The 18,853-nt window shown below is 41.7% G+C and overlaps 1 protein-coding gene across 2 annotated transcripts in view; it reads right to left on the bottom strand.

Moving 5' to 3' along the window:
* znf609b (zinc finger protein 609b) overlaps nt 1–13,365 on the bottom strand; it is a 67,676-nt gene extending 54,311 nt beyond the window's left edge. For both annotated transcript variants that reach the window (XM_079158565.1, XM_079158566.1), the window contains exon 1: nt 12,992–13,365. The gene's annotated coding sequence lies outside the window, so the exon portion shown is untranslated. The remainder of the gene's footprint in view (nt 1–12,991) is intronic.
* Between the last annotated feature and the right edge of the window lie 5,488 nt (nt 13,366–18,853).

The following is an 18,853-nucleotide window of genomic DNA, read 5'->3' as shown; positions in this document are numbered from 1 at the left end:
ACACTGTCTCCATGCCAGTCGATATAATGACAGCATGCAAGCATCTGCTTTGGCACACTTGTTTATGATCAACTGTAAAGTAGGATCGCTGAGTGCATGTTTAACATCTCAGAGGAGAGACTTTAGGTGGAAGTCTGTACGTTAAAAATGTTTCCAACCGGCCACCTTCAGCCCAACAGCCCGCAGTTGACGAGGTATTCGCGCAGGCGTGTTATTTGGGGTGTTCCACAATGATTGAGATTTATAAAACCGAATCAGCTTCATCGGTCTGACGAAAAGAACGCACACTTCTGTCTTTGTGCGTACACACAATTTGTCTTTTTTGTGTGCGTTTACTTCAGTGTTGACGACTACGTCCCCCTCCACAGCCAGATATTCTGATTCGGTATGAATACAACCTCAGGGTGTGTTCCCACATCGCTGCAAAAGGTGTTTGGACCTCAGCGACGGGTCTTGACTACAGATCTTACTTTGCCGAAAAAAAATAGTGTTAACACGTGACGAGCAGACATCCACACGATAAGACCAGCTGGCAAGATTCTGACATCTTGTTACAAAAGACCTCAAAAGATCTGGTAGCAGCACGATGAGAAGCTTTAAAAGTCTCAGTAGACAAATCCAAAACAAAAGCAGTAGTAAACGAACACGAAGTGGCTGAACTTTCTGAGTGATTTACTGTTTAGTGTCTTCTGTGACTGTAATATAAATACAGCAATTAAAAGGGGTTTTATTATTTTGATCCGTTTCATTCAATTAATTTCTGGTTGCTTGCTCTGAATACACCAGCTGGCAAGAACAACCTTTTGCATTATTTATATGCAAATAAGCAGGAAGTTAAGCACAACATGATCACAAGCAAAATTAGTCAAACTAAATAGTTACTTTAGGAACAAACAATGAGCTCACTAGCAGCTGTAGGAGAGGCGATATTTATGTGTGGACGCTGTTGCATCTTACATTTATCTGTGATTTTTTAAAAAGGTTTAGAATTGGTAAATAAGAACAGCAGTGATTAGCAGACATAATTAAGTTTATACCTAACTACTCCAGGAACTCAACACTGGAAACACTTCTACAGAAATATCAAAGTGATTTCTCAACAGGGCTGTTGATATAAATTACCAACAGTGCTACTTAAATACTACAATCAAACATTTAGCAATATGTTTAGTCCATATAACTTTATATTTCCTAGTAGCCCCACACTTAGCCTCTCATTTTCACTCGTACTCATGTACTCGATGATGATCATTTCTGTTTAATGGGCAGTTCCTCTTCCGCACCTCACTGAACTGTTCCAGATTAAAAAAAAACAGACTTTGGCTCATCTGTTTTAAGGACACTTGATTTAATCAGACTCAGGAATCAGAGGTGATGTTGGGAGTTGAGGTCGTCGGTCAGCTCCACGGGCTCAAGCTCTTTCTCATTAGAGGATAACCAGCGTGACGGTAACGCCCGACTGCTTCCAGTTAGCTCTACTGAAGTCAGGCTTCGAATCCGGACTATTAACTGATGTGAAGACGCTGCAGAGCTTAACCAACGACGCACGCTTCCTCCTGAATCAGCAATAAGTCATTATTTTTGCCAGATTTTGCATCAGCTAACAAAACACACCTCATTAAAGGGTCCATTTCTGACAGAAATTGGACAAAAGGCACTTACATGGTAAGTTGACCGCAGTAGGGAGCTTCAAAAAACAAGTAACATTACAAAAATAAAAAGGCACAAACACTTTTTAAGATGGACAGATGGGTGGTGTGCATCACATTTTCTTCCTGAGATGCTAAATTCAGGTCTACACATAAGGAGAAAATCAACGTATAATGTCACTACGGGCGATTTACAGTGCAGCCATATGCCAAACACCCGCTATAAACATTTTGTTGTCTAAAGCAGTCGCATTAACTGAACATAATTTACACCTCGATGCCATAACAGCGTCGCCATTTACCGACAGTTACAGACACAGGTTAGCATATTACCAAATGTAGTTTGTTTGCGAGTGCAGGCGTGATGTTTCTCTCTCGGTCTCTCCTTTCATCCAACACATGAATCAAGCATTTGCTCTATGCTTGGCAAATAGGGGGCGGGATCTTTGTATAAAGAGAATGAAAGATGGTGCACAAGACAGAAAGGGTGTTAGCAAGAAAGCAGCTAAAATCTGATTTAGTCCTCATTTCATTGTGGATACAACCAACGTTCAAGAAGCAGCAGATAACTTCAGCTAGGACGTGAACGTACTGGTGACACTACTACAGACTCTACTAACTGTGCATTCTTACAATCTTAAGTGCCATCAATCCATCAACGTCACAGTGAGGTTTTTCTCCTGATTACAAAATGTAAACACAGAAAAAGTTGAATAAATGTGTTGGGTAAAGTAAGCTTGTTTTTCTACTGAAATACTGACTGACAAATGAGAGAGAGAGGGAAGAGGTGTGAGAGGACAAGGCCTGAGGCTAAAGAGCAGACAGTCCCTTGTATAACACTGCTGTGTGTGTGTCTTTATGGGTGTGTGTGTGTGTGTGTAATAGAATAAGATAAAGTATTGTTTATAACATGCATTCCTGCACAGGCAGCCTGCCAGGCCGGATTCCAGCAAGTTCTTTCTGAAATAACCATCTGCAAACAAGACATTGAGCCTCATGTACGGTATCTACTACTGGAGGAGCAACGGGTCATAACGCTCACGGTTCGGATCACAGATCTTTTTTGCCGCCGATACTAATTGCAGATCACTGCTGATCCATATTGTTGTTTGCTTATAGTAGCTAGGCTACAAGGCTCCAGACTGTTTATATTTCTTGCCACCGTCCCAAAAATAATTTCAACCGCTCTGAAGTCTGTAAACCATCAAAAAATTCTAAATGTTATCCTTTACCTTTGTTATAGTAATTTCGATATAGTTTGTTGTCTTCATATTCCAATGATAAGGAAATCAAAGATTGTATTTTTATGGATTAAAACAAATCTTTTTATTACTAGTTTTAATGATGTATTATAGTCTGTTTAGTGTAAACAGCTCATAATTCATCTCTATTATCTATTTATGTTGTTGTGAAAACATCTCCAAACAAGTTTCTCACCAACATTACATTTTACGAGATCACATGTAAACACATCATGATAACGTTAGAATTTACCTTCGCCCAATACTCATTTTTACACAGAGCCTGAACGCATCATAATGTAAATAAAGGGAACCTTTGTTCTCCTGTCAATTTAAAGACAGATTGGTTGTTTACAATGTAACATTATCAGAGATCAGCAACTAGAAAAGCATAAACGATGTCCTGAATATTGGCGGATAATGATCGTCAGTAAAACTTGATTCCACACTGTGATAGTTAACCTTAAACTGTGTAATTAATCCCATGAGGGGCCACTCGTACGGATCACCGATCCACCGTGGGCCTTCACACCACTAGTATCTACATACGACTTGTTAAACTAGTTAAATCCAAACTGAATCCTCCACTTACCTCCTGACTGACCTGCAGAAATCTGTAATAAAGCAACAAAACCAGCCCCGCGGGGAACACCGGCCTGACTGTGAGAGGACAACAGGCCACTGCTGAGTGACTCATATACTGCACGACTGTTTGTGCCGTGGACAGTTGAGGTGTTGCCATGTGAATGTCTAACTACAGAGAGGGCATGGGCAACCATTAACCTCCCATAACGGCCTGCCTCTCCTGCAGCAGCTGCTTAACAGCGTCGCAGTCAAAAAGCTTCGGACAGCGTCGTCACTCTCGCGTGGACGCTTTCCAGAATCAATGAAACTGCGATCTGTCCCCGAGAGTGTCACGTTCACAACATTGACGGGTATCAGGAATGAGCACCAATTTGGGCTCCTGATTCACGATTGATCAGAATTGCTGTGGAGGTTTTTGACAGTGCAGAGTCAATCGCTGCAGCTTAGCTTTTTTTATGCACATAGCATCGCATTAAATGGACCTTCTTCCTTCGGCCTCGTGCAGCAGACGTCTGGCTCATAAAACCGCAAAAGTGGGCAGTAACATTTGACAGTGAGTGAATACACTCAATCACGGCCGGCTTCTCAAAATGCTGAAAACGGTTTGCAAGGCAGGGGAGGAGCGGCATGTTGCACCCATACTGGGTGCAACCTCTGATATTAGAGGTTGCACCCAGTATGGAGATAAAACCAGACTTGTGTATTATGATGCTTTCCTTTAATGTATAATTGCTTGTTGGAGCAGGATGTTAGCTTAACCTCTTCTTTTTTTTTTTTTTGACAAAGAGCAAACTGGATTTAAACTCCTGGAACTACACTGCTGTTGTAAACAGCCATAGATTCAATGCCGAAAAATAGCTAAATGGGGTTTTGTGCAGAGAGCGACAATATATTTTGTTATATTTCACAACGTAATCATCCTAAAAACACCACTTAATGTTCTGTTTAAATACGTTTGCCTTATTCAGACGTCTGACAGCCACGTTTACATATTTTGCTGCCACCACGATCCATTCACGGGTCACCTGTTTAACGACAAGGTCACATGTGTATCCACCTCCAAAAATGCAAGTCAGCTAGGTCAGAGCTCAGTCAACCTGAAAACTAAAAATGTTTTTTAAAAAGAAGCACACGCTTGCTTGCTTTTTCCTCGGATTGTAAATAATCTCCACTTCCTTCAGTTATCCATCTACCTCTTCTCTTCCACATGTCTGCTTTCCTTCTCTCCGACGTCGTCAATCTTCTTTTATAGTGCCTGCCGAATTAAAATGCAAAGCAAACAAGTAGACCGCCAGACCTCATATTCTCCCTTTTATGTCGCTGTGTAATCTACGTCCTTTGGCAGATAACAGTACGCGACAAGTAAAAACCCAAGACAGGCATTCACAACGGCACAAGTGCTCTTTCCTCAGCAGTGCCGTACGACATATCCGTATTAAGTCTGATATATTCGCAGCTCGGAGGATCTCAATATTTCTCTTTACTACTAATAACACTAAAAGTGAATTTATGCTTCTCTGTCGACTTGTTTCACTGCTCCTGCAGTAGATTCCTTCGGTGTGGGAACTGATTTATAGTTCAGCGCGAGATGGAACCCGTTGATTGTCGTGACACCGCCACCTCACTAGATAGATGTGTTGTTCATTTATTACACACTCAAAGTAATTGGAGTTTACCTTCATTTATTCCCTTAGTTAAAGAAAGAGCCGATAGTGGTTAGAAGAGGCCTTCTAGAAAAATGGCCGTCCAAGATCACAAAACACAGATTAGTCCAACATTGCTGAAGAGGATTATCGAGCGGTTTAGTTTTTGTTCATCCTGCTCCATGTAGTCTCCCCCTATGAACAAATACTAGCAAAGGAATGGAGACATGTCGGAGAAAACACGAAGCAGACAAAGCGGTCTAATTACAATTCATGTGGTCGCCATGAAGCCTCTGTTGCCACAACATCTCAAGACGGAGGCAGAAATCTGCCTTAAGCTGTTGAGTGAAACATTTCCCACCAATATCTTTCCAAACCAGTCAGGACGGTTCAATCCACTTACGCTGAAGCCACAAGATTGCTTCTCTGACTGTTTAGACAAATGTCCACACTGCAAACAAAGCATCGTGGCACTGAGACCAGAAGAAAACAATGTCAACCGCCTGCGGATAAACAGTAAGTCGCCACGATCAATCGACCATTCTTAAAATAGTATAATTGGTGGTCTCTATAAAAGACCGATCGGACGAGGCATTGATTCTGAATTGAAACGTTTTCACTACTCATTTGCCTGCTTTCTCGCATTTAGTTAAACTCACTCTGTAGCATCTGTCCGGCAAATTTTTTCCCCACAAAAACAGTGCGGTATCTACCGGGAAAAAAACGTTCCGGTGATCTCCCGGCAATCCCCCCTCCAGGTTTTTGGTGTCTCAAAACCTCACAAATCAGCCGTTCCTCATCCATCGAGGAGTGACAGGAATAAATAGAAAAAAACATCGCCGGCGAAGGATCAAAGAGGCGCGCGGCACACTGTGTCATGGACGTGCAAAAATAGGTTTCAGAATAGTTCAAAACACATACAAAGAGCGGAAAAGCAGTCTGACCAGAGGATCCAACTCGACCACTCGGTGTTAGAGGAGCCATGGCTGTGCGCTGGTGGTTTTAGGATCTCTGCTCTTCAGATTGACATGTTTACGTGTGATCTCTGTATTGATTTTCTTTCAGAGGACACATTTTGTGTCAAGAAATAGGGGAATCCGGTACCATGACCGTGTCAAATTATTTGAAAAATGAACCGCTGCAGATAATGACTGATCTGTAGTTTGTATCTTGGGTCTGATTTGATTGACTAATCGTTACAACTCTAGTTTCAACTCCTCTTTTGTTTTGTTTCAACTCTCTCAAAGTCAGAAAATATCTTCTGGGTTTGTTTGTTTTTTTAAACAGATTTAGACATTTCCAACAAAGCACAACAGCAGCACTCTGAAAGGATTTCATGCCAAGGACAGTGGAGCCAGTGTGTTTGTTACTAAAAACAGAAACCAGACGACACAAAATGGTTGACACTGGTCCAAATGTGGTTGCCGAGGGCAACCGGCCAACTGTGACTGTCAAACCTTGAGGGCCCTCATGTGACTGCACGCCAAATTCTTTAAAGTGCTAACGCAGACTCGGACCAGTTTAGAAGTCGATCATTACAAATTGAAAGCAGAAAAGAGAACCAGTACTAGTTTCATTCGTAGTGTTTTTACTATTGAACAACTGAAAGTATATGGCCTAATAAACTACGCCCATGATATTTATATGTTCTGGAGAATCAAACAACTGACGCCTGTAATCCCAGTGAATTTCTTATCCATGCTCAGTAAAAGAAAAAGAAAGTGGACATGATCACTGTGGGCCAGAGATTACAACACTTCAGAGCTCTATAAACCGAAGCTGCTTTGATGGGAATGTGTTTCCAACTAAAACGGGTATACGGTGTCTGTTACAGTGTGTGTGCTCGGGCTGTGAGGTGAAACAGGATAGTAGAACTCCGTTAGCGATAAGAAAAATAATGACTGCTTATTCACAAAGTATATTTGTATCCAAGTTCCATTGATCATCTGTTTAGACCGCCCCAATTTTGTCCTGCGTGGATGTTCCCTCATCTGCATGTCGATATCACGTGTCAGCCGAGAGAGGCGACGGATTCTCAGAACCACCCACTGCCACCGTGCTCGAGTATTGATGTCGCTCTGAGGAATTCCCACACATCACGTCTTTCACAGACCTTTCTTGCTCTACAATAAGATGAACTCGAAATGGTATCTTCATAAAAAGACAGGTAATATCAAGCTCAAAGCAGCAGGGAGGAACGCCAGGCGTAACTGCTTTTCTGTCAACATATTAGGTTTTCAAGTGTAGAATAGAAAATATGACAACAGTTTCACGTCAGTGTCTATACACTGGTGTATAAATCAGCCATTTGTAAGATGGAAAATTGCAACTTCAAGTGCAAAGATCACCAGTGTCGGGAACAAGTGAGGCGAGAGTGATTAATGAGGTCATGTTGCTTATGAGTGGATGAATGAAAACCGTGCTGAAAGCAACTGTGTGTTGAACATACTAATGCAATTTGACAGGGCTCGGTTGTTACAACAGCACGAGAATAGAATCAAACCCGTCGAAATGAGCTTGGATTGACTCGTTGTGTTTCTCTGGCTTTTCTCTCTAAGAACACCGAGGACGACGCTTCAAACCGAAGGCAAATGAGACGGCATTTCTGCAGCACTCGAGACCGTGCCGCGCCACAAAAGCTGACAATATCTTTATAGCTTGTGTGTGTGGGGGGGAGAGAGTTGAGTGTAACCTGGGCTTGCGTCCCAGGAAAAGATGGATCACCAGTCTTTGGCAGAGCAGCCACTGTGCAACAAGCATTCAGTGTGTGCTCTTTTCGGCTGTAATTGGCAATTCGCTAGTGAGAAATCCACTCAGTGCTATAAAAACTAAAGCAGAGTTGCATATTCTTTGACCCGTGATACGACATTACAGTTCAAATGACAAAATGTAGTCGACTTTACAAATAGCAGCCCCGAGGAAGAAAAAAAAAAAAAAGGAGGTTAGGTTCTCACATAACACGACAGTTCACACGATGGGTGGATCAATATTGACTATAGAAACACAGATCCATTTCAGATACTAGGTTTACTCTCACCCATCGCACTCTCAAGTAAACCACACGCTTCGCTTCACTTCTCACAACTGGTTTTACACCAAACACTATGGAGCACCATACGAAACACTTAACCCGTGACGGGAAAGCTTTGAGGCAAATCTATTCAACTGTTAAAACGTACATCTACGATGCTTAACAGATTGTAATGCAAGCCTACTTTAGGCCAAGTGTGTCAAATGCAAATGTAGGACATTTTGAATATTGCATTGGATTCTCTATTAATGGCTACCATCATAAAAGTAGCACATTTTCACATTGGATTTTGTTACACAAAATGTATAGATTATCAAAATAGTTGCCGATTAATCTTATGTTGACGAATCGTTGCAGCTCTACTGCGTAGACAGGCTCTAAAGGCTAATAATTGTTTAAAAATATGTTTTTGTGCATTAATTCTTCTTTTGAATGTACTTATGTTGAATTCAGTAAAAAAAAAAAAGCCTGCTATGTACAATTATATTGATAAGACACTTAGAATCAATGACTACCATCTGGAAGTCAGGTCATGTGACGATGTTCTTCTTCATAGCTACCGACCAGTGCTCAAACCAGCCCAACCCCCGTCACTTAGGGAGAGCGTCTTCAAATAAATCCCAACCTTGGGGGAAACGCTGTATAATGATTTAACCTAGAAAAGGTGCTCCAGTACCTAATGACACCAACTACATTATGAGGCTTAATAAGGACTCACTGCTGCACTAAAAGGTATTAAGGAATGCATTCGCTTCTCATTTAGCATGCGATATAAGTGCATATGGAGGTATACATTCACCCAAAGTAAATGGCTTCACTCAGGTGCTTTTGAGGTGTCTGAAAGCCTTCAAAGTACCAGCTACCTGTAAGGATATGGGCTAAATCCTGTTTTACTTTGCCATCAGCTGGTGTGAGGCCAGGAGATGATGGGGGCCTTACAAAGCCAACATAATCCCCTTGTCCTGGGCTAATCTGATGCCCTGGACCTCTAAACAAACACTATTAAATTCTCTTCTTCCACGCTGTTTCTTTGATATCCATCCTGATGTGGAACAGATTTTTCAAAAAGGGTGAAAGGCTGGTCAAAATCAACACTGAACTTTCACCGTTTATGCAGATCCATGAGACTCAATACTTCCTTCCAGTAAACACAAGCAGCTCAGTTATCACAAAAATCTAACTGGTGAATTAGGAAATAGTCGTTTCCTCAAGTGGCGTTGCTCTCATGTTCACCCCCCGGCTCTAATCCAAGCGTTGGGCACATCTACACATCTCTGACAACTATAACAGGTCATGTTATTGTGTGGAGCTTAAGAGTCTTACACTTCCCTTTCACTTCACAACTGATGGCTCTGTCAGATTGTATAAAACGTGTCTGGCGTGCTACAAGAAGGCTCTTAACACCCGTTACAATGATTAAAACAAATTACTGCTAGAAAAAAAAGGCGATCGAATAGAGAAGAACCGCTTTTGAAAAGGTAGTCGACTGGAAAGGGAACAGCTCTGTCTTCACAGTGAGCTGCTTCCTCGCAAGAATAGATAGAAAAATACAAATGTTTGCTCTGAAGAAGTGCTATGATAATGAACAGGAACACCAGTGTGCCAATTGTTATTTTACCAGCTACACAATTTCAGTTTTAGGTAAATATCCATTGTGAAATTCTCTGGGCTTGACAGTGTTTTATTACTACCGCTTATATTGATTTCCTTGTGACGAGTACACAAGAAGGATACGTAATTATAAGCCTCAACGTAAAAAACACCCTCAAAATGTATAAAATCAATAGAAAAAGAGTCAGTAATGAATCAGCACTGACCAAACACCCTTACAGGCTAAGTGAAAGCCTTGAATCATTTATGGGCACGGCTGACCTACTACAGTAGCTCTAGTAAAGGTGATCGTCTCTACGGTCCCTGGAACAAAACAGCCTTTTGTGGCTGGTGGAGTAAAATGGTGGAATGTCCCAAATACTGAAACACTTTATTATTGTGAGACACACAGTTAATTTAGTGTTGTTGAGGTTCTGTGTGACCATTTTGTCTACTGTGTTGATATTACTTCCTGTATGATGCCTGAAATCATTAACAACAACCAGGTCTCTCTGAGATAAAGCATTGAGGATTACAAAACTACACTAAGACTATTAAAAATACTGACTCAGCCGTGTTTATTGCATGACAAAGGGGATTAACGGTACAGTTATTACTACAGTTGTGTTTAGGAGGGTTACTATCTCACATCTGCAGTATGTTAAGGCTTTCCTTTATCAGTGCCACCAGCTCAGAGATATTACCACACCCCGACAACTAAGCTGTCAAACTGGTGTTTAACATTAACCGCAGCATTAGCCAGAAATGTTTCAAGGCCCTTTAGGAACAAGTTCAAATGTTTCACAGCCAAAATACTCAAAGTTTCCTTTCAAGTTTAGTTTGTAAAGATAATTTATCAACACACAGCACTGAAAGCAGGCGACTCAACATTTCAGCAACCCAGTTATTGAACAAACAAACCACCGATTACATTGAGAACTTGTGTCATGGCAGCTCTCAACCTTCGTTTGTGGACTAAATTTGCTAATCTTTAGTTGGATGGTACACCCGACTAATACCGGATTTTTGAGGTTGTGATAGTTTTTTTTTTTTTACATTAACACATAACAGACCGATTTTTTGAAAGAATTGTGAGAAGGTTTAAATATAAAATTGTCAGGGCTCTGTGGCGAAGCTTAAAACTAATGTGGCATTTCTGTAACATATTCACCGAAACATCTCCAATAAGCTATTGACAGATGTGTCGGCCTAGATTGGGCTGGCAAATGTATTTATTTACAGACACTACTGAGCCTCTCTTAAATATGTCCCTGTGGCGTAATGGTAAACACTCCCTTAGACTAGATGTCCATATATTTAGTCTAGATCAAGGACTTTAAGTATGTATTCCAGCTATCGCAGAACTGTCCAATCATTTAATTTGGCCCAATCTTCCACAAGGTGCTAGCTTGACAGCTGTGAGTACCAATAATGGCAATGTTCGTAGTTTACAATCATAATGATCATTTTGATGGAGTGGACGGCCTACCAACGTGGCAACTTTCACGCCAGACGTAGCGACTTTTGGAGCTAGTGCTGCTAGCTACTTTCATCGGAGAAGAATTAGCAACACTGGGATGGGTTATTAAGGTGTGTTTTAAAACATAAATAACGTACGGGAACAACCAGTCCTATTTAATTAGCTTTTGGCACTGGCGCATTGGGAACAATGAGAGAGCTAACATGCAATTAAAACCAAATCTCAGCTTTGTTCACCACAAACCTGCTTTTTTGCATATGTAAATACGGCTAATTCAACTTGAGATAAATACTGCTTTGATTAAAAAGGCAACCGTTTTGAAGAAACGTCTCCTTCCTGTTTTGTAGTTAGAACCATACAGAGTGATTGTAAAAATCCTGCAAATTGGAGCCATTTCATGAGAATATTGTGCTGCAGACCATGTTGCCATACTTTAATGTGGTACTGCCATACTCTATGGAGACCACTGGGTTAGCCCTTAGTGGTCTTGTAAAAAAAGATAATTGCTCTTTAATTGAATGACTCACTTCATGGAGATGGGACAGCCCCAATAACATGAGCCAACAAAAAGAATCTGGAGAGAAGGGTTTCCAAATTTACTAAGACCACAATCCACCATTTTAATGAGATCTTGTCACCTTGGAAAAGACGAACTTGTGTCATTAAGTGTAACAAACTGTAGCATAGATGAAATGGGAGGATCAAATAATCAGTTTCACACATATTCTCACATTGTGTTAGAACGGAAAGAGTGAAACAACCCCGTTTAATTGTGTGTTTATCTTGAGATCAACCCCCGCCCCTAACGGATGCCCAGGGGTCCCCGGTGCCCCAGCTTGGGAAACATTGAGACACTACACTGGTGGAATCCGCAGCTTTAACACTGTCCAACTAATGTTTCCTCAGATGTTGGCTGCCTAACATTCAACTTTTTCCGCAAAAATTATAGCCGTTAAATGCGCAGGCACGTGTTCTAACGACTAATAGACGTTACTCCCCTCGAGCTGACCGTTACGAAACGTTACTCTCCTCGAGCTGACCATTACTAACGTTACTCCCCTCGAGCTGACCGTTACTAACGTTACTCCCTTCGAGCTGACCATTACTAACGTTACTCCCCTCGAGCTGACCATTACTAACGTTACTCCCCTCGAGCTGACCGTTACTAACGTTACTCCTCTCGAGCTAACCGTTACACCCCTCGGGCTGACCGTTACTAACGCTACTCCCCTCGAGCTGACCGTTACTTACGTTAGTCCCCTCGAGCTGACCGTTACTTACGTTAGTCCCCTCGAGCTGACCGTTCATAAACGTTACTCCCTCGAGCTGACCATTACTAACGTTACTCCCCTCGAGCTGACCGTTACTAAACGTTACTCCCCCCGAGCTGACCGTTACTAACGTTACTCCCCTCGATCTGAATGTTACGAACGTTACTCACGCGAGTTAAACTGCATTAGCTATAGCACGTAGGTGCTTTCGCGTTACTTAGCTAGCAGTTGTACATGATTAAACGTTAGTTGAACTTCAGACACGCTAACGAGGCTAACTTAGCTTGGTGTAACGAGCTAATCTGACTAGTGCGCTAGCTGGCAGAGTGAAACAATGAGCTCAGAGTGAGGCTTGGCTAGCCGTGCTGCTGCATGCTGTGTGTAGGCTACATGGTGTAAAGCTAGCCAGCTCGCTTTGCACGCAAGGCTAACGTTAAGTGGCTAACGAATCGTAGCACTATCAACAATGAGAGAGAGAGAGAGAGAAATGTAGTAACTTACCGACTTAGCTAGCCACTCCTATTCCAAACCCTGGTCTGCCCATGGTGGCGTGCACTCCATAAAAAAAAGAGCAAATCAGAGTGTAGATTTGAATAAAACCTCTAGAGAAACCTGAAGCACCAGAAACCAGTGGCAGCGCACTCCCCAAGACATCCAACACAAGAGAGGAGGCCAGCGATTCACTGGACTTCTGCCATCACACTTCGAGATACCGTCCTCATCGAAAACAACCACAGTCCGGAGGGCATTTTATTTTATTATCGGTTCCGTCTCAAGTCCAGTCTCCTCCCGCGACCATCTTGGATGTTAATCCCACAGCGAACGGTTTACCATCCAGGTTAATTCCTCCGTATTCACCGTTTTGTGGATGAGTGTCGTGGTGGTTCTTCGTGTGGGAACTGATACAATGTAGCCAACCAGCGGCAGCGAGAGCGGGGAGGAAACCCAGGAGGAGGAGCAGCTCCAGTCGGATTGAACTGTCACCGCACTCCACAGAGCACCGGGGTTAAGACGTGGAACTGGATCTCCCACTCTGAGTGGACTGTGATTTAATTTGTCTGTTGTCAGAGAGGAATATCCACCAGCTAGTCCAACTGCAGTAGTGGAATTAGTAAAAATACTCTATTTCAAGTAAAAAAAAGTATTATATTTAAAATGCCACTAAAGTGTAAAGTAGCCTACAAACGTATTTTCAGGAAAATGTACTTAACTTATCAAAAGTACCCCACTTGTTATGCACCGTGTTATGTTATTATAGAATATTATATTATTCTGTTTCTAAAGCTAACGAATGTGTGTAAGATCATTTTAATGTTGTAGTCTGTCAATGTAGGACAGTTTTAGATGCATTGTGTATATAGTATACTACACTACCCAGTAGTATATTGCATCATATCATAGCATATCATTTATGTAAAAAGTAACTATAAATGTCAAATAAATGAAGTGGAGTAGAAAGCAGCATACCACAGGAATACTCAAGTAAAGTATGCCCAAATAAAGTATTTGAGTAAAAGCAATTAATTACATTAGAACAAACAATGTTTACAAACAATTCCTGATCTTTTACTTACTTAGTAAAAGTACTAATACCACACTGTAAAAAAAAATATGTTACACATAAAAGTCCTGCATTGAAAATGGCACTTATAAAGTAATCAAGTAAAAGATACTCAAGGAGGATAAACACCAGCCAAAGGTCAAAACCTGGCAACCCAAACATTGTTCTTATTAGTAGGCATTAATGTAACTGATAAAAAAAGCCCCTAATAGATCATTAATAAACATTAATAAAGGTGTTTACAGTAGAAACCATGTATGAATGGTGTGTTATTAGAAAGTGGTCTGGTCTATTATAAACACACTGTAAATGCATTTTGTTTAGAGACTGAATCACGAACACACTGAAGGATATGATATCATCTGTAAATAATTGTTGGATTCGCTTCCTTCCAACCGCATCAAATGTGCATCTTGTTGAATGTCAACACTTTTAAAACTCTTGATTCCACAAAAAGAAAACAATGCTTATAGGTTAAAACTTGATCTTCACGCTTCAGGGCAAATTGAACATGTTAGCTCTGCGACTATATAAGGCGTGTTCTAATTTCCCTGAACTGAGAGGGAATATCTCTGAGAACAGTGAGCTTCCAACAACGAGACCCTTTCATTTATGTTAGGATTCCGACTCTCGCCGCTCCACGGATAACCTTTCATGTTCACGAGCTTCAAACACCACGAAGGCTTTAAGTCGTTGTCTCTCTCAGCGCCGGTTTCCCAGGCAACAAGAATATGATAATGTTGCCTTTGACATGACAGAAGGAATCATCTCGCTAGCAAACAGAGACAACAGGCACAGGGAGGGCTGGAGGGGGAGGGGTGGTGGTGGGGGGGGGGGACGGGGGGGGGGGGGGGGACGGGGGGGGGGGGGGGCTGAATTAATGGACTCATTTTCACACAGAGGGGGAAAAGCAGCAGCAGCAGCAGCTACTCACCATCCTCCATCCATCCTCCATCTTCCTCTATTGCCTCCAATGGATTCCTGCTGGCAGGCACACTCATGCCTTCCCCCAGGGAACAGCCGGCCTCCATTGGAGAGCTAAATAACAGTCAGAGGCAAGTGGGGGACTGGAGGGGGACAGATTTCTGATGATGACTGCCCTTCAATGCTGAGGCTCCCAAAACCCAAGTGCTCTCGTTGCTGAGCGTCGCACTAACTTAAAAAAAATTATAATTTACAAGCTGAAATGTACAAGCTGTGCCATGTGTTTTCCATCAGTGAAAAAAAGGGGCTAATCAGCCAGCCATGTGGAATCACAGAGCGGCTGGCTTGATTCGTGTGATCATCTTTCCATTACTCTATAAAAGAAGCTGTAAAGCCATGAAACCCATGTGAGAGAGACTTGCTCTTCGGCACATGTTTGGATTCAAGATCTGTGTCACATTCATGAACGCCAGTAACATATACAATAGAATAAAGTGATACTATATCAAATAAACTAACTCGAGGACAAATCATAGAATATGATGTAGTACTGAAGCATTATTAATAGATTTCACAGATTCAAAAAAATTGTTTTTACCATGACCCAATACATTTCCATTCTCCAGACTGATATGGCACAAAGCAATAGATTTTTCTTCTGCATTACATCTGCTTGTGTTTTCTAGAGGCATGTCTTTAGGGACGGCCGTCCATCAGTCCGATGGTGAGTCGGTCGATCGGTCCACCACTGTGGTCCAGACTGAAATGTCCCATTATTGTGTACAGACGTGCATAGTCCCCAGAGGATAATTCCTGATCCACTGACTTGACCTCTAGTGCCAAGGTTCACATTTTTGATTTTGAGTGAATTATCTCAACAATTATTAAATTGTTTACCATGAAATTTGGTGCAGCCATTCATTATCCCCAGTGGATGAACCTCAAATTACTTTGGTGATCCCCAGACTTTTCCTCTGCACCATCATTATGTTGACTTGTTTGTTTCATTTTTTATTTATTTTGTGAAATATATCAACAACTATTGGATGGATGGCCATGACATTTGGTGCAAACATTCATGCCCCCCTCAGAGTAAATCGTATTAACTTATTTTTACATCTAGCGTCACCATCAGGTCCATTTTCTTTATTTGTTCAATACTTAGATTTATGATAAAATACCTGCAAAACGAAGAACATTCCCATCGGCTTCAGCTGTACTTTGTGTTTACTGCTAATTAGCAAATGTTAGCATGCTAAAGTGCTAACTTAAGATGGTAAACATGGTAAACATTGTCCCTTAATAACATCAGGGATCCTCCCAACATTTTATCTGAATGTCCGTATTTAAATTTCACCATTGCAAGAAAAAAGTAATCCATGGCACACACACTCACTATTGAGAAACTATTGAGTGTCTTTTATATTGGAAGAGAATGAGTGAACGAGGGAGAGACAGCCACAGTCTCGTTACAGGATATTCAGATGGAGAGGGAGAGGAGTCGTGTGTTTGTTTCTCTCCCCTGTGGGTTTTTTATTGTATGGTTACAGCCATGCAAACACCAGTGAAGGTCTTCTACCATTAGTGCTTAATGGATGGGAGTCATGCAGACAACCACACGCATTACGCTTAGCAGGAATAATTCTTCGTGAACATGAGATCGACCAAGGGGAGAGAATTAATCAACAATGAACAGTAATGTCAATAAAGTAATAATGGATACATTTAGCTGAGGAGATTATTTTAAAGCCAGGTCATAAGACAGATGTGGTTTCTGGACGACTCTTGGGACAAATATGTGACTTGAATATCGCAGAAAAAGTGGGGATTCACAGATTATTAAAAACACATACATTTCTCTTTTAATGTTATGCGCCCCTCTGGGATCAAGTATGAAAGTAATGCCATTTTTTTTACTCCATCTTATTTGGGACAAACTGAGGATTTGACCCAATTAGTCAAACAGAACTCGCACCACAGTCATGAAGCATTGCATCTCTGCATGTAACGCATCTAGAAATAAATATTTATTGTTAGTATCATGAGTATATGGTATTTCTTTATGAACATTTTCTTTTGTTGTCTCTCTAAATTGTTATTTTGTCATATATCTATATCTGTCATATTATTACATTTGAACAGTCACGAGAATAAGAACGCATTGTGTAAGCCTCCGGCAAAACCGGGTTTGTATTTATTGTCGTTCATATAGCAATATGCTAATAGATAATCCAGAGTAATCATGTTATGTATCTGTTACAGTGCCTGCTCCGAAGAAAACAGAGCACTGGAAGGGACTATTTTACATATTCAAGAGACTAAAGCTTGACAAATCTCTATGTTCAGAGATTTAGCCCTCGTGACAGGAGAGGCATTGAAGACAGACTATCATCTGAACTGTCTTCTGTGTGGCGTCATGTGTGTTAAAAAGCTCAGAGAAGCTATGAAGATGTTCTGGTGGGGGACAGGCATTAATACGAACACACAGGAGTCTCTTTAGTTTGAGTTTCTATTATTTCACTGGATGTTTCTGTAGTACTCTCCTTGGAAAATCAATGTGGCCATAATTGTAAATATACCCTGTGAAATGTGTGTTGTTACAGGTACCGACTCATTCAGCAAGGTCAGAAGGTCCTGGACTGAATTGATCACTTATCAGTGGATCTTTAGAAATGGCAGCAAGTGAAAGCCATTTGTGATGGGAAATCCATTTTTAATTGAATTTATGCATCTGCTCTCCCTTTGAGGACTCACAATCATTTTCCTTGTCAAGCCAGAAGCCTTTTGTCAAATCGGTTCGCTCTCGGTTCGTGTGCAGCCTTTACGGACATTTGCACAACGAAGATCTCCTTTGATCGGTAATTTGTGGGGAAAAAAAAGGTAATTTATGGAACAGACATTAACATTTGCTGTTGCCCACACCTCAAGGGCAAACAGGTCTTAGCTCCTCGTGAAGAGAGAACACAAAGAGACATTCACGTCTTAGATCTCTCTCTCTGCATTTCGTTCACTTGCCTTGAAGGGTGGATGCTTTCAAAGGTTCATGTGCTAACCCTCCTCAGACGGGGCCCACCTTGTACCTCTGGACTAACCAAAGTCGACGAGCCATGACACTCTGGAGATGGTACAAAGGCATTCTGCTCTATTTAGCTACTCCATGAAGACGAGTTCCTACATGAAGGTATCCTATCAGGTCATTGTAGATAGGATTCACACAGGACCGTGAACAGACTGTATGGTTCCACATTTCATAAAATACGAAGCTGTACAGCCAGCAGTCGGTTAGCTGAGCTTGAAACAGCTGGCCTGGTGCTGTCCCGTTTCCAGTATTTGTGCTAAGCTAAGCTAACTGGCTGCTGGCTCCAGCTACATAATTATCCTACCAACATGAGAGCGGTATCAATCTTCTTATCCAACTCTCTGCAGTGTTTCCCAAAACTATTCCTTTCATTGATTTTCAGATCCCCATAGTGCTGAGATCACTTCCTGTTGGTGTAAACGCTGAAGTGCTGAGATGTTGTTGAGCTGTTGAGGGTGATGAGTGACCATGGTGATGATATCAATGCATCAGATCCTGCTGTCAAATCGCCTTCAATGAGCCACATACTGACAATATCCTTTTTCTAAATATTTCCTTTGTACAGCCACCCTGGCTCGACAGGCAGCGCTCTGAGATGCATCACGAGATGGATGAGCCACAAGCTGTTCTCAGGTTGTATTGTTCCCCAGCCTGCCGCCACCTCTTCTAAAGTGCTCCAAAGCCTAATTCCTCTTCCAGGCTTGTGGGGATGGGGGGATGGGACACTGCGCCCTCAGTCCAATCAGTCTCTCAGCAAGCACACAAAGGTCCTGCTGCTTCTACAACAGGAAACTTGGCT

Source organism: Pholis gunnellus, assembly GCF_910591455.1.
Source record: "Pholis gunnellus genome assembly, chromosome: 1".
NCBI classification, from domain to species: domain Eukaryota; kingdom Metazoa; phylum Chordata; class Actinopteri; order Perciformes; family Pholidae; genus Pholis; species Pholis gunnellus.
Note: the sequence above shows the minus strand (reverse complement) of the source record. Positions and strands in the feature narration are given on the sequence as shown.